This window comes from Buteo buteo, chromosome 8 (assembly GCF_964188355.1).
Source record: "Buteo buteo chromosome 8, bButBut1.hap1.1, whole genome shotgun sequence".
NCBI classification, from domain to species: Eukaryota; Metazoa; Chordata; class Aves; order Accipitriformes; family Accipitridae; genus Buteo; species Buteo buteo.
In genome coordinates this window covers 14,653,347-14,670,921 of record NC_134178.1, presented here as the reverse complement: position 1 = coordinate 14,670,921, position 17,575 = coordinate 14,653,347, and the positions used below count along the sequence as shown (strand labels likewise).

Sequence of the window (17,575 nt, the reverse complement as noted above, 5' to 3'; positions counted from 1 at the left end):
AAAGTTCTCTGTATTTTAATTTTATTGTCTAGTATAAATAACTGCATTTTTTAAGGGTTGGTATTTAGAAGTAGCAATCTAAAGATACATTTTATTCAGCTTCACTTAGTTAAAAAAAAAAAAAAAAATACAGCCCCTATCAGTGGTGGGAGTACCATGCCCTAGCAACAGCGGGCAGAGAGACCATTCCTGAGCACGAAGGGGCTCTAGAAGTGACAGGAGGGAAAGCGCTCACAGCTTACATGAAGCAGTCTGCAGCGCTCCAAGTTTGCATTTGGTCCTGTCGGCTATATGAAGCCGAGAACATGGTTCTGTCCTGTTCCTACTCACCCCTACACACGCTTCAGTACTGAAGACCACCTCATCGCTGTGCCCCCGTCTTGCTTGAGTGGTTACAGAAAGCTTGGCAAAAAAAACAGTGCACGCTCTTATAATTAGGACCGTCTTTTGTTTTGGGAAAAGTGAGAGATCTAAGTCATTCCACATTCTGCAGAGTTTGTTTCAGAGAAGAGAGAATGAAAGTGGTCAGTGTAAAGAGAAAGGAGCATTTAACTTTGATTACTGAATATTAGTACCATGTCTCATACAGCTAGTTACTGTCATTAGTTCCTGTGAGGCAGGTAAAGAGGGATTTTTTTTATTATTATTTTTTACCCCAACAAAGGAGAACGTGAAAGAAAAAATATTAGCCTAGACAGTATAGTTGCCTTCTGAGTATGTAGATTTTTCTGCCATCACTTTCACAAATCAAGTGTTTATCATTCTTAGGAAACTTTTTAAAAGGTACTTCAGTTACTCATTTCTAGGAACTGAAGTCTCATGTCCAGAAAAAGCTCCTGTTGGTACAAGCTGTAGCTGCCCATCTGCCTAGCAACACAGATCATCACAAACAAACCGCTCTGGAGCACTGTGACTCCCAATGAGTGAGTGCGGTGTCCAAATACGGACTCTGTATTGACAGTTCAACACTCTTAGTGCAGTTCTTTTTGCCAGCATTGGATGTCTCCTTCATGACCATCACCTCTGATGCAAGGTATGTTCTGGTGGACTAGTGAGGCTGTTGACTAAAATAAACAGATTTGCAGATGTGGCCATCAGTGTTTCTAAATGTCTGGACTGAGCTGATACTATTTATAACGATTAGAGATGCCCTAGCCATACACCAACAATTCAGTTCAGCTTGCCAAAACCTGATACCGATTTTTAGTTACTTGTGATCGTCCGTTCCCCTTTTTAACCACTTTTATCCCAAGATATATATAAAAAAAAGGTTTGTCAGAGTCAAATCCAACTCTTTGAGGGGAAGATCATAAGTTACCAAGTGATCATCTCTTGTATTACTTGTTTCTGTCATATTACTAGTTACAGGCCTAACTAGAACCATTCATAGGAACTGATTTCTTTTGATTGATCCAAGTTACAGATTTTCTTTACTGAGCATCTACCTCATACTGAATTCTTTTGGAAGACTTCAGCAAAATCAGTTAAACAGTTCAAGCTTCAGAGCAAAGGCTTGCATTTTGGCAGTGAGTCCTCTCATTGTCAGGAGCGTGCTACTTCTGTCCACTTGAAAAATCCACTCCAAATTTGGACAAATAGTGAGAATGAAAATTTTAGGCTTTGTTTGGCCAACGGGAGGTCCTTCAGAAAATCGCGACTGTGTTTTGTTTGCCCCAGCCACACTCCTGGCTGAAAGTGCAGAAGCAATGAAAAGGGAAAAGGGGGTAAGGGCCTTCTCAGGGGAATATTGGTGCCCACAGACTGGAGGTGGGAAGGCAGCTCACCTGTCACCACACCTGGGCTGGCAGCCACTACCTGTGGCACCCGGGCCAAAACGCGGGGCTTACTCCCTCCGAGGGCAGGCCCAAGCACGCGGTGACAACTTCCATCGCTCTGAGGCAATTTAAGGAGCAGTGGTCTGTGATGGGGGTTAAGATATTCCCAACAGATGATGGGGGTGTGGAGTGCTACTGTGCTACGTAGCAGAATTTGGGAGGTATTTTCGTTGCGTTCTTCAGCTTTTAGGAATCTGGAAGTACTAGTTAGATTCCAGAGTTAAAGAGTCACTGGTTAGGTAATTGCAACATTAGGTTACCCTGCAGTCCTCAGGTGCTCTCTCTGTATATGTGTTTTAATGACAAAATCATGCTGAATATTTCTCTCTCTTAAAGTTGTTCTTTTATCCCCCCTTTTTCTCTAGGCTTGTTTGGTTTTTTAACAGTTTTATTTAGGAGATCTGAATTCATTTAGAAACATAGTAGCTACTTTGATATGACAGGTCTTTATTACTTAATGTATATAATTGTTACTGTTGTTGGTTCATGCAGTGCTGCATTCAGCTGCAAGAATAAGATTAAATAAATATATTGTTTATTCCTGAATTTATCACAAAGAACTAGACTATCACAAAGAATAGACATATTTTGCTTGAAATCATCTTGGATGTAATTCTACTTGTGGAGTTAACCAAACCCAAACTTGACTTGGAACTTCAGCTGTTGTTTTGCTGAGCCTGAACCAGAACTCAACTAGAAGAACTCTGGTAACAGATGAACCTAAACTGAAGCCAAATGGAAAAATTATATTAACTTCAGTAGAACGATACATACACTTGTTTTATGCATGTAACTGATCTCCTTTGGGACATTATTTTAACAAATATGTTTAAATTGTTGAGAATAATCAGATTTCTGTATTTGCCTCAACCCAGAGCTGAAATGTTTGCATTAACTGGTACAGAACGATAGCATTCATAACTTGGAATAAGCAAAATTTACTCTATGTAAATTGGGTAAACATCCATAGGGAAACTGAAACATAATTTTTTTTCTCCTTTTTTTAATAGTTTTGAAATCCTTGCTTAGAGAACAGCGGTATACTTAAGGAATTCAATGGGAGAAATTGTACAGGTAATACAAAGTCACAACAATAGAAATGTACTTGAAAGTTCACTAATTGCCATCAGAAGAATATGGAGTACATACTACTGAAAGAGATCAGAGATTATTAAGTCTAATAAAACAGTAATTTCAAATATTGTTCACATATTGGATAATTTTTAGAGCACTACATGGTTTATGTAAGCATATTTTTGATAAACTGAAAATTGTTTTTTAGAGCACGTGAGTGGAAAAGTTATTCTTTAGTCTGAAGTAACACAAAGGGGTTAGCTGAAGAAATAACTGTAACCGATACACTAAACAACAGGAAGCAGATTGAAATTCATTATCTTTGGTGGAGAAATCGTACCAAATCCCAGCACTGTAACATGTAAATGGTAGTGTTTCTGAATGCCTCAGAAATGAGGAAAATAATGCTGTACCACATATAGGGGTTATATACACATTAAATCTTATCAATGTTTTCTAACACATTTCCCATTGCACTGAAATTTCTTTGTTAAAACTTATCCTTTAAAGGATATCGGACTTAAAAGAACTACACGTGTATATAAATGAGAAAAGGCTACAGAAGACAACAAAGTACACCTATTTCTTCAAATGTCAGGGTGGAAAAAGCTAGTCAAGATGAAGTTAAGCTGAGGAAAAGTCCATACGGAAGGTCTTAAAGAAAGCCAGATAGTATGTCATGTTAAAATTAAGAGAGGTACACTAAAAGTAAATGCTCAAAGACTTGGAAACAAGAGACATAAATAGAGTAGAAGAATGCAGATGTACATTCTTTGTCCATGTTAATTAGAGACCATATTCAGCTACTAGAAAGTAAAAAGAACAAGGACTAGATTCTGTGCTATCGAAACCTATGAAGCTTTTTGTGTTGACTTCAGTGGCAGCATGATGAGGACCCCTCCAAAGAGGGTAAAAACACTGCAAACTGATGCATCACAGGTAACATAGAGATACCTAATTTTATTTGTGCCAGTGACAAAGCAGTGCTGGAAGCTGAGGTGTTGAAAAAGCAGGAAACAGTGATAGGAAGGCAAGAAACTAAATACAGATAATGCCATAAACTAGACAATATTGGTCAAGGAATTTCAAAGGTATTTAAGAATGAACTAACTCATTTTACAGCAAAAATGCACAATTTTAATGGAATTACCTCAGAGTAAATGTCATTAGATAGTTTAAAAAGCTGAACTTGAACTGACTGAAAATTACACTGAGCCTTACTTCCCTCTCAAAAGCATTAGCAAATATGGAAAATAATGTTATGAAACATGTAGGGGGTGACAACCAACAGTGGATAAAACAAAACAAGTGATTTAGACATTCAAAAAAATTATTTAAAGAGTCTGTCAGGAAAAGAACATGGTGACAGGGGAGGCCTTATCCTGAATAAGAAGTACCTTAGAATCAGAAAAAAAACTATAGAAATAAATGGTAATTTTTTCCTAGTGCAAAAGGTTGATACTGGGTGTTGTGAGACTCTGTATGATGATGTACTAGTTGGTATCTTTAGAAATATTGTGGAAAAATAAATTCTTAATGAAATAGTAAGATTTGCAGACTTCTGTGTGAGAACTGATGGATATAAAGGAACTGTATGGTTAGTTGCCAGATAGCCTATGGCATGATACAAGTATGTAGAATAAAACCAGTAGAAAGTAAGTTGCACATTCCTACTGAAACTTGCGTATTCTGCCAGCAGCAATAAATTGAAGTATTAAAAAAAAAATGTTTTTTTTAAAAGAATGTTAAAATAACATTAACATAATCACACATAATTAATGTGTAAAATTGACTAATTCTTTGAGTGCTGATGATAGCACTTGAAAAATAATTTGATATTTATATAGATAGTGAAAACATTTGCAGTCATATTAAACAAAAAAGTGTTGCCCGATATGTATCTGGGAGCTGGATATTCCGTAACTCTTCATGATGTTTTTTATGGCAAGTTTTATGTAGATAGCAAAATCTTGGGTCAATTAACTCAGTAGTTTGGTCTCGCTTGATAATTTTTTTGTTCCTTTGGTCATTAAGCCCAGTACTTAGGTCAGAGCAGCCACTTAGAGGAGTAGAAATTGCCATGTTTTCCTGGGAAACAAGCATATGTGCTTGCCAATAATGCAATATAAACCTCACATTTTACATCAGCTTTTATAATCAACAAGCTATGCATAGCTAAGTTTTGTAGTGGCCTCAAAGGAGACTTGAATGTAACAGAACTTCTTAAATTTAATTTTTTAAAATACTGATTTGGGACTGGAAAAAAAAATTATATCAGTAATTGATATCAATACCCTCAGCTGTTTACATTTTAATGTGATATAAGTAGCTTTTAAAACTCCAAGCCTAAAATTACAATTTATGGATTATTTTTTATCCACTGATGTTTTTTTCTGCTAGTTGTAAGGAGTATGTAAATGGGCATGCAATTTAAGGTATGTTAATGACTGGATATTTACAACCTTACTATTCTGATTGTTGGACTGTGGAGCTAGCTGAGATAGTATGCAGATCTTTTTTAGTTTTTTTCTTGTCACATAAAAGTAAAATTATGTTACTTGGCCCCTAAAATAGCTTTTTCCTTTGGCATATTATAAATATGGTGGCAATGAGATACCATCAAATAATGCTGAGTGACACTATGCATTTTTAATGACATGCTTTTCTGTGTGTTTGGATGGCAATATTTTAAAATGGGGTAAGGGACAGTATGGAAATTATTTTTACCTTTCATATAGACATATACACACATGTACACAGTAAAGTTATCTAACAATTTTCAAAGGCAATAAAGCACATACATGTATGAGATTCTTCTTAAACACCATGCTAGTTTTCAGTTTTAGATCTTTTTCAACATTGCAGAGACAGATCCTCAGCTGCTGGTTGAGCAGGACTTGGCATTGACTAAGAATGTCAGAGGAGAAAGAATCCTTTCATTGTGGAGAAGAAAATTTCTGTTGACAGGAAGATGCAAAATAACTCTTCTGTAAGGTAAATTCTGGCCTTTAGGCCTATTCTCTAGTATGCAAGAGAAATCTAGTTTTCATCCTCTTGCTAATAATGGGCTACTCCAGCTTCTCAGAACATTATAAAGACAGACATAGAAAAAGAGGAAGCCAGCATGCCTAAACAATGTAAGGGAGGTTGTTAGAAGCAAGAAGGTATCCTTTGGAAACTGTTTTGGAAATGCAGAAAACAGATGGGTTCATAAATTCTGTTATGTTAATATGATAAGGCAGATCACAACTGAGCTTGAGGAATGACTTGCAAAGGCATGGAAAAAAAACCCCAAACAAAACCCAAGTCCTTTTCCATAAGTATCAGGAACAGGAGGCTTGCCACAGAGCGGGTAGGGTCTGTAGACCATCAAGGTATGAAAGGAACACTCAGAAAGCACGGCCATAGGAGAAAAGACTACATTCAAGTTCTTGCATCTATATTCACAGTGCAACAGCTTAGAGAAATCTGTGCCAGAACTTTGCATTATGGGGAATTTAGCAGATCTATCTCAAATGTAAGCGCAGGGCAGAAAAGGTTAGAGAACAAACAGATAAAATAAGCAAGACATTGTGGGGACCAGGTGGTCTCCATCCAGGAGTTCTAAGAGAACTCGGGTGTCAAAAAGCTGAAGTACTAACTGCAGTGTGTAACCTTTCCCCTGCTAACTGGGTGGGGATGGCAAACATGAAGACCCAGGCAACTATACGCGAGTGAGCCTCTTGTGTTGTCTATGTTAAGCAAATAAGAAATATCTGTCCTACAAAGCAGACTCACTGGACACACATAAAAATACAACATATCAAGGAAGACAACACACCTTCTGTTGCATTACATCAAGTATTGCAGATCTATAATTTTTTGGTGATGTTACCATATATGTGGACAAGGGAGATCTCAGGTTTAAGGGTTTCCAGAATTTCCAGGGGCAAAGAGGTTCCTAGACAAAGCTTCATTTAAAAAAAAAAAAAAAAAGTGCCTTTATGCAACAAGAACCAAGAGGAATGGATCAAAAAATGGCTAAATGACAGGAAAAAGAAATAAAACAGAAATAAAAGGTCAGCTTTCATAGAAGAGAGAGATCACAAGAGGAGTCTGCAGGGACCTGTGCTGTGATTTGTGCCGCTTAAAGTATTCATAAATGATCTGGAAAAAGAGGGTGAGCAGTGAGATATCACAGATTGCTAATGATATTAAGCTATTCAGGTAAAGGAAAGTTAGAGGACAAATTGTGATGCAGTTAAAGGGCTGACTGAAGAACTGAAGAAAGACCTTACAAGACTGAGTGACTGTATAATAAAATGGCAGATAAAATTTGATGTAATGGTGTACAGTAGTGTATATGGGAAAAAATTATATATACAAGGATGGGCTGTAAGCTGGTTTTCCATTCACAAATGAGATCTTTGGGTTCTGATGTGTATTTCTATGAAAATATTAGCACAATGTTCCCTTTTACTCAGAAAAACAAATTAAATATTTGGAATTATTAAGAGTGGAACAGAGAACAAACCAGAACATTGTAAGACATCCACCCCAGTATCAATCCATAGTTCCCTGCATATTGAGTAATATGTACAGTTCTTCACATCTCAAAAGCACATAATAGAGCTGGAAATGATTCAGAAAAATTAGACAAGGATAACCAAAGAAACAGAATGGTTCTGTATGAGGGATGCCTGTGGGCTCCTAACTCTGAAAAACAGATGACTGAGGGGAGATAGGACAGAGCTCTACAAAATCACCAGTGTCAGAGAAAAGATGAAGATGTAGACGCTGTTACTGTCTTTTTCCAATGTGAATATTAAGAATATTAATGAAGCTGGTAAGAAGCATGTTCAAAACAAAAAGATGCGTTCCCTACATGATTTTAAGCTGTGGAAATCTTTGCTGCAAGATACTGTAAGATGCTGCAAGATGCTAAATGTTTGGGAGATAAACCCAACCAAACAAATTAACAGAAGAAAAGTCCGTTAAATATAAGGGCTCTTAAACAAGAAAACATCACCCACCATCCACACTGCAGAAGCCTCCAAACCACAAATTGCTGGACACTGGGAGTCCTTGGGGACAACAGGCTTACCTTGTTCATAAGCTCTTCCTTGTGCATCCTCTGTTGGCTGCTTCTGGAAACCAGATACCAAACTAGATGAGTTTTAAGTTCCCAATATAGCAGTTCTTCATACTATAGAAAAGATAAGATTAAGAGGCCATGAGGTTTACCACTATGACATGATTCAGAGTCATGAAAGGTTAGGAGAAAGACCAATGACTTCAGGAAGAAAAAAATCTTAATCCATATAGCTGGAAAATAGTGTCAAAACCAGTTAGGCAGTGAAGTAGGTCACCTGTGTCTAAATGCCTAACACCAGCCCTCTGCAGGGAAGGCATGCTGGTGTCTGAGGGTTCTGCTGGTGACGACTGGGACAGCTGCTACCTACAAAGGCATATCACTGAGCAGAGGGAGAGGATTAGCTTAGAAAGCAAGAGAAGATAGAAAGAGCACATGGTGGAAGAAAGGCTACCTCCTTGTAGGAGAAGAGACCACCTCAGAATACTTCTCAAAAAAGAAGAGGAAAATCTCCATGAATTGTCCAAAACATTTTGTTTTTTCAGGTGGCTACTGCCATTGTGAGAAACAGAAAAGACAAGAGTGCAAATGTGGGAGGCAGTAATGAAAGAGGGAGCATGACTGTCAGATGAGAAGAAGAAAACGTAATTTCCTCCCTTTGCATTTGTATACTTCTCTCGTTTTAGATGTACGGTAGAACATGGCATAATACTTCAGTGCAGCCTGAATTAAAAACCTTTTTATTCATTTGCATAAAGGTAATCTGAAAACAGACTGTATCAAGGATGCTCGTCTTATCTCAGCTGTTTGCACATTCACCACATTATAATGCTTACTGCATTGAACTATATTAGCTAAGGTTGTAGTTGAGTATCCTTTCTAATCTCCCTTTTTCATCATTTAAAAAATCCTTTTGCACTGGAGCTTTGTGTGCTTTGTTTCAACTCAAGAGTTATTGGGAAGCTTAAACAAAATCAGTTATTTTTTACTTACATAGCATGAATAAAAATACATTTTCCATTAGTCACCAGTTGAAATGTCACATAATCATAATGCAAAAGATGAAATTTGGCTTGTGGGGCCATTAAGGAAAGGAAAACAATCTAAGTCTGAAGAAAATCAAATCATTATTTTGATGCTGCAAATATTTAAAACTGAAATACCTCTATTGATGCAGTAAGAAACACTACTCATTCTAGGTGATATATAGCTAAAATTGTTTATAGTGCTATATGAATATCAAGCTGCTGTAGCACTGATTATTCTTATCACAAAGTTACCTTACAACCTTAGTAATGGCCTTACAGGATTATTTGGTTCTAACTATTCATAACCTAGTCTTCTGCCATTGACATTTCTGTTGCAAAGGCTGTGCCATTTTGGGGGTGGTAGGTGCAGGCCCCCATGTCTCTCCTACACAAGCAGGGGACTGGAAAGGTGACAGTATTTAGAAGATTAGGCAGCTAGGAAGGTCTGATGGCTCCATCAGTAGTACATAAATTCTAGAACTTAAGTGGGATCTGTGTACCACAGGTATGTAAAATCTGTGTCAGACAACAAACCTTGACACTTGACTAGGATTATGATTAAATTATGAATAGCTTAATTTTATTTAAATAAATATGTTTATTCTTCCTATAACCATAAAATGAAACATGTAGGAGATGATGTACTTTGGGAGTCATATCAAAGCTATAAGGTGATTCTGGCAGCTCTGAAAAAGCAGTGACTTAACACCTTTTCTCTCAGAACTAACTGCAGCAAAGTCACTGTCAGAATTTTGTGATACAACTGGAATTGTTTTTGTAGTTTATGATACTCTGTTGGGAAGAAGAACAACAAATGCTTGGAAAACTTCCCTAATTCAGAAGTCAACTTTTAAGCAATTTTTTTTTCTTCTATGGAACACATACAGCAACACTTGTCTGTTGCCTGTAACAAAATTGTATATTGTTGTCTCTTTGGCTAAGAAGTAGATGATGCTTAGGGCCATCTGGGGTTTGGGTAAAAATTAATGACACAGTGTTGGGATATTTACCATAATTTATTATACACTGATTTCACTGCCCTCAAAAGCAACATGAAAAAGACAATGAAAAGTTCTTTCTTGTGAAAATCTAAGCTAGAAATATTTTTGCCGCTGTTTTCAGCTTTTTGAAATTGCATTTGGTTTGCAGTTCCTTATAAATTTCCCGAACTGAAATACTACCCTTTCCAAAATAAGCCCAAATTCTCCTTATTCCTTCCCCTTTAAAAAAAAAGGGGGGGTGGGGTGGGGTGTGGGGGGGAAATCAGCCTGAAGCAACACCCAGGACAGAAAAATTCTTCCAAGTAGTTAAAGCTTGGCAAATCTATAAACAATGGAAAACAAACAAACAGACAAACAAGGATTAGTTGGATGTTTGCCTCAGCCTGAATGTTCTGGACACACACACACAAAAACCCAAACCACCCCAAAAAACAAGGCCAGAAAGGTTTCAGCTCTTTCTCAGAAGGAAGTTAGGAGGAAATACGTTCTTTTACACAGACTTTTAACTGAAAACTCAGTCCTCTGGAACCAGGTTTTAGTAATCAATATAGGTGCTGCCATGGTGTCAGAGTTTTTCTGTTCCTTTCAGGTTTACCCCAAATCTCCTATTATGAGTGCTCAAGGCTCTGACCACCATGCACGCACATACAGCATGTCCAGGACACCCTATGTATTCCACATGTGTGGAATATAGCTCTGCATCACACAAACAAGAGAGTCTGGTCTCAGTAACTACATACCAAGTATGTAAATTGATTATACTCAATAAGCCAGGCTTATTGAACACTGGCTTTGGGATCTATCTAAAACTGGGACTTGGTTCTTGCCTCAGGGCTTAAGAAAACAATCCTTCTTATTATCGTCCCCAAGCAAAATTATGAATGTCTAAAGAACCACCGTTGCCCATGCACAGTAGGAACTTTGCTAAATTCCCCAAAGTTCCTGCTTCTCCAATTAATACAGCAGCAGGCTAATTGAAATTGCTTGCTCCAGCATGTGGTGGTATCTGAGTTCTGGGCACCGCATCTCCAGTGGGAAGAACGTCTCTTCTGTCTTTTCAGCATTGCTGCTGCTGAGGTTCAGAGGAGACAGGTATCTCGCCAAATGTGAGAGGACAAGGAGCAGGGTTACTGTGGGCGTGGGGATAGGTACAAATGGGGGAAAAAAGATTTCTGGGGTATAGGAGATGATAGGATCAGATGGTACAGACAGGAGTTTAAGCCTCAGCAAAAGAAGGGTCTGTAAGACAAGCCTTGGGTCTCAGGCTTCTCTCAATAAATACTGCTCTTGCTGTACTTTCTTGGGTTAGTACTATCAGCCCTTGCTTTTGATCTTTGATACATCCTATGATGTTTTGTAGTATTAGGACTCTGCCTAATCTAATAAAAAGTGAGTAACTTCCCATAGCACAACTCAAATATGACACCTTATTTCATCTAGTTGAGCATTTGATGAGGGTACCTGGCTTTTCAACATATTGGGGAGGTACGTGCTCTTTTCAGTGGCCACTGGCATTACCTAGCAATTAAGAGTAGTATTTAGAGTAGTTAAGTACCAGGAAGGGAGAGTTAGTAATTGTAAAACAGAAGAGCTAAGTAACACAGTGTTCTGTACAGTGTTTCATGTAGGAAAGAAAACTGTACACTCTGTTGACTCCAGATAAAAAGTACTTGTGTAAATTTGAGCACTGTCCTTTTATTAGTCTCCCATGTATATAATTGGCAGTGTAATTAGTATTTTATTAAATGAATATAGTCTAGTTCTTCAGAAAATGTAGTAATTCAGACTTCTAGGTGTCAAATATGATACTTACATTCAATACTGATAAACTTTAAAAGTCAGAGTAGGTATGTTACATTAATTATTCTATATACTTAGACGCATCTTGGCTACAGCAAAGATAGGGTTGTATTAAAAAAAACAGCTTAAAAATTTACATGTTTGGGATTTTCTCTGAAGTTAGTGGGATTTTGATATAAGTGTTCACAGTTTAGTTTTTAGGCACTTTGAATTTTCTATATGCTTTTCATTTAGCTTTCTTACAATTTTTAACTGGAAGTCTTCAAAATTATGTTCTGCCTGAACCTGGCTACAGTAGTGCAATTTCACATAACTGAGGCATTATCTTTAAAAAACTCCTCTGTCAATACATACAAAATTCAGTTGAGGCTTATTGTGAAAAGACCTGCTATGATGTATAGGTTGGAAGGGTGAAAAAAAATGGTTTGAAGTAATTTTTCAACTTTTGTTTTTCATAACTGAGTTTTATATACCAAGAGATAAACTTTATGTGCTGTGAGCATAACTGTTATGTGCTCTGCTTATAAACTCGATGATGTGTGCACTCATAAGCATGATAGTCTGTGCATTCATAAACTTGATAGGCTCTACACATAAAAATATTAGCTATCTGGAGTTATGTTAATTTTATTCTCCAGAAGGGAAAGAATTTATGGGCAATGCACTTAACAGAGAACAGAGAAGTGGTTTTGTGCAACCACTGGCATAGTGAGTTTCATGCGCAGCTGCTGCTGAATGTAATCTTTCACATCTCTACTGACTTGCCACCTTTACCCCGTCCATTCTACAATTTAAAGAATGACAGATTTCTTGTGAATGACAGATTTCTTGTGAAACAGTTTAAAATACTATTTATGAAATACCACCAATGCAAATGTACAAAACCCAGCAACAAATGAAACAGCAGAAGTCCTTTTTCTCCTCCACTCACAGTCAGGTTTCACAGCACTTATGCAAAACAACACACTTCATCTTCAATTATGCTATCAATGCTTGCCAATATTCCATCGTCCCAATATAAAACACTTTTTTCCATACATCATATAACTGTATCCACTTTCCACAATTAGTACTGGTGCAGATAAAGGTGAGCTGAAGGAGGTCTATACTATTTACATACACATAGCAGAAGTAATGCGATGGCCAGTAGTAGTGGATAAAATCAAACGTAGTTCAACATGCTTAGCATCTTGAAAGCCAAACCACCACCCTTTAAGAGCCAAAACACAGATTTAGACATTTATATTTAAACTGTACTTACATCTCACAGATGTAAGAGTTTATTCAGAAATGCACTCCAAACATACTGACACTGATAACACTTGACCACAAGTTTAGGCGATCTGTAGTTTTGACTTTTGGCGGTGTGTAAACATGTCCTAAACAAATCAGTGTGACTGCAGGAGTTTCAGACAGCTGTAGCACACTAGTGTACTTGCCGTACATCTTGTCTTGTCATGGATTTACTCAATGTACAAAGTCTGGAACTGACCTTAATAAAACAACATGTGACAGTACACACTCCTGCAGAGGGAAAACCACTAATGAAGAACAGTCCAACAACATATTCTGTAATGCTTATGGGCCAATTCTTGCCCAGCAAGTGTTGCCAAAGTGCAAGCATCTGGCCCTGCTCAGGATTTCCTGAACTGATTTGAAGATGGTTCAAGCCATTTTTGCTAAAGTCTTTTCACAAACATATCTGTGCTGAATAAATGAACCATCAGACTTCCTGACTGCAGCCAAGGAATAAAAAGGATGCATTACCCCAGATTCTTTTTTTGAGGGGCTGGATCCCTTGCAAGGTTTTCCAACTTCCTGAGACCTGAAAGTCATCACTTCTCCGACCTTTTTTTTTTTTAAACTCATCCTGACACTTCAGCAGGCAGGTAGTTTACTATTAGAGTCTCAGCACAAGGGACTTTGGGGTGGAAATCACTGACACCAGGAGATAGATAGCCCTGTAGCCTCTTTAAAAAGAATGGGGATGGAGAACTGTAAGGTCCAACACAGTCAAGCCAGGCTAACTCATTGCAAACCATCCAGTGACCTTGTGGACTCATCCCTGCCTATTACACCTCTAAGGGGAACTGGGACCTGACTTAACCACAGGAAGAGCAGGCTGGCCAATATGCTAGCACCAAATTGTTTGTATGACATTATTCTTCCCATGCTGGTTTCAGATTTGTGTCCACACGCGTGCTTCCCCCACAGGTGCTTGTGGCATTCTGCCCACCCCAGACTGTTACAGACAGCCTGGGGAATCTACAACAGGAATACTTAAGGGATATCCTCACAGTAGCAGAAAAACCCTGCCCAGCAGCCCATGAACTATTTTAGTAGCTCTGTTCTGGCAGGACTAGCCCTGTGGGACTTGACACCACAGGCCTGGCTGACCATACCGCTGGCATGCAGTAGTGATCGTGATGAGGTGGGCAGGGGCATTCACAGCGTAAGGTCAGCACCAACCTTGCCTGCCTTGCCAGTTCCCTGGAATAGCTCGTGGAGGTGAAAACTGCAGGCCCCTAAAAAGCATGCCCTACAAAAAAGGAGTGCTGGCCCACATAGCAATTAGCCTACATTAGTTATGCCACAGAATATGCTTGAGGGCCACAACAGTGTGGATAGCCAGGGAACGGAGTCTGAAATATACATTATAGGAAGGTAATATACACAGAGCTGATTTGTTTTACATGCATATTGGAAGGAGACAAACTCTTTTTTTCTGGTTTCATAAGGCTCCATGGACTGCCTCTTGATCAGACCCTCAGTCCATCTCTCGTAATAGTTTTTTAACTCCTAGTAATGATCGGTCACCTCATGATTTGACAGACCTGTCTTGGGCAGAGATCTTAAATAAAAGAGGTTCAAAGAAGTTCTGTGAAAATTGGTGGCTGTCAAGGATTGATCCTGGTTAATTAGTTAACCATTTCCCACTGTGGGAAAAGCTGAACTGTAAGCTGAACCGTTAATGCTTCAGTTTGGTCGGCTAACTGTCAAAGCTGCACATGTGTAACCCAAAATAAGTCACGGTTCATAGTCCTCTTTCCTCAACAGGTAGTGCAGGGTCACGTGCTGGAGCGTTGGGGTAGTTCAGTGTTTGAGGTACAAAGGGAAACTGAAAACCTGAAATAATATATTGGACTGGGAGGGGATAGAGGATCTGGGAGGAAAAAGGGATAGACAACCAAACATTTTTTCTTCTACTGCTTGAGGAACAATTTCTTAATATGGTGAAAAGCCATAAGTGGCAAGTTTAGAGAAATGTAATTTAAAACTCATCACAATTTGTTTTTCTTAGCTAGCAGGAGGTTTTATGGTCATGTAGGCACCTAGCAGAACATACTTTCTTGAACAGATTTGTGAAGTCAGGATACTGCAAATATCATGTGTTGGAACTTCATAGACAATACCCCTCCAGGCGGAGCACATACAGCTTTCTCCTGACATCAAGAACAAAGTTTTCATTTTAGCCAGCAAAGACATACATTCTGCTGCACAACTACAGAATAAGGAAATTGTATTTAGTATCACTGGATAAGCTTCAAAAGAAGCTGCCAATGAAAGACTTAATTGTAACAGGATTGAGGACAGTTTTTGACTTCCAGGAATTCCTACAGAGAAGCAAAAGCTTTACACTGAACAGGTGTAGGTAGACTCAGCTATGTTACAATTAGCAGAACCAAACACAAATTTTTAAAGAGACATGAATTGTGTTGTACTAGTCCTTTTGGATGTGAGTGAAACTTTAGGATTAAATTAACATAATCTCTTTTTCATCTTTTCAAACACAGGGAAACCAGATCCCTCTAGAAGTTGGAAATTGAGGATGTAGAGAAGTTCCCAGATGGGAAATAGTTGACATTGTAGCACTTGATTTGCAAAAGTTTTAAAGAATCATAATTCTTCAGTATGCCTGATTTTAACAGAACACTGTTCTGCACTTCTATAAATGTATTCATCATGGAAAGTGGTTTCAGGAGGACTTCTATGATACAACTTTAAAGTATAAGTTTCCCCTAAAATAAGTAACACAGCCTCTTTCCCAGAGGCTTCTTCCCCCCACCAAATCCATTGTTTTGGGGAAGGACTTTTAAACTGGAGTGACAAACTTGTCATACTTAGGAGTGTGATCTTCAACCTGCTTCTTTATAGAGTGAGAACACCAAGGAATACATGATTGCCATTCAAGAGAATATCAGAGAAAACTTAGGGAGCCACATTTTTTTTTTTCATAGCAAGCCTCATCCGGCAGCAACAGCAGCAATTCCAGGACCTTCTGGTCCAGAGGCGTGCCAACCTACACAATATGCAGTACTGGCTGTCAATCCAAACCCTGTACTATCAAAGCCGGGCTCTGATGATGACTCAAAAGCCTATCTATCTACATGCGAATAGGTTACCATGGCAACCTCTCTGGCCTAAAAAGAGATGGACCACATTAGTTACTTAGCAGCACCTTTTTGACAGGCGAAACACAAGCTGCTCACTCCAGATGATGGTTTGATTTAGAATTAAGTCTGTCTGAGAGCTGCCATGGCGTTCTCTGAAGTGTTAATGATGTAACCCAGAGAGAAGAACTTCTTTTGGGACTGAACTTCAGATTGTGGCCTAGTACCAAAGGGATTGAGCTATATGGTGGCTTTGCCTGAGAAACACAAGTTAACAGAACATTTGACATCATAATCTTTTTTCTATATTATGAGGAAATCCTTTCTGAAGATGTTCTATGCTGGGTCTGCTGGCCTAAGAAGGCCACTCTTGCAGAGGACATACAGGATACCAAGGATTATTTGAATTGCTACTGGCACAACACATCATCTGGATTGAAACACCTATTCAAAGTACAAATATTAAGCCCTGGAAAAGTCAGAGTGCCCGTGACTGGTGTGAAGGAAGCCTGGAGTTCAGACAAGAAATGCACATACTGCAAAAGAAAAACTGCATAGCTACAAGGGCTTTTTAGGGTTTGGATCACAGAATGAAGACTTCCAGAACACACGGTGAAGAGGCAAATGGACCCCTCTACTCAGTGTAGGAAGGAAGGCTGAAAAGGTAAAAACTGGGACCTATTACCCATAATCACACTCCACTAACAGGCAACTGTGTGGCTGAAACAACAAAATGAGTCTCTATAGTTTGAAGCAGGAAGAGATGGATACTGAGCAGCTTCCATAGACTTGGGAAGCACTTAGCCCTTGAATTAGGAAAACATCTTCATCCCCAAAATGATAGGGATGGTCTTACTGATATAATGTGTACTCAGAAGGCCACAAAAATTACTATTGACATAACTATACTGCTTTAATTCTATAGCAGAACTGTGGGTTGAATAAGTAAGAGGCTATTTTAAAATACTAGTTATGTGAGTAGACATTCCTAACTCAGAAGTTATGAAGTCCTGGTAATCTTCCACAGGAAGTGAGGAAGGTTCTGAAATTACCTATTGCTTCCAACATCTGGGAACCCAGGTAAGTAAATCTGGCATTATATGCAGACTTGTAGACTATGCCCATAATCAGAGGCAAACAAATAAAACAACAAATAAATGAGCACAACTGCCCACTGTGGATGTAAGAAATGCCATGTTAAGCACAGCAGTAGTCCATCCTTCCACTACTAGAAATTTTAAAAACAATTATAAAACAAGCAGACCTAACAAGTAATTCCTTTCTAATCTTTACTAGGTAGAAGCCTCAAAGGATGAAAGTAACGTTACATAATTTTCAGCTTTCCCCTCTGATTTATTGATCTCCTTAATCTATT

The 17,575-nt window shown here is 38.4% G+C and overlaps 1 long non-coding RNA gene across 1 annotated transcript; it reads left to right on the top strand.

Annotated features, from left to right (window-relative positions):
- The first annotated feature begins 990 nt into the window (after positions 1–990).
- On the top strand, positions 991–16,817 carry LOC142033629 (uncharacterized). The gene is made up of 3 exons (XR_012651276.1): positions 991–1,033; positions 2,846–2,909; positions 15,604–16,817. It is a non-coding gene; the product is annotated as an uncharacterized LOC142033629 (long non-coding RNA).
- Positions 16,818–17,575: the final 758 nt, after the last annotated feature.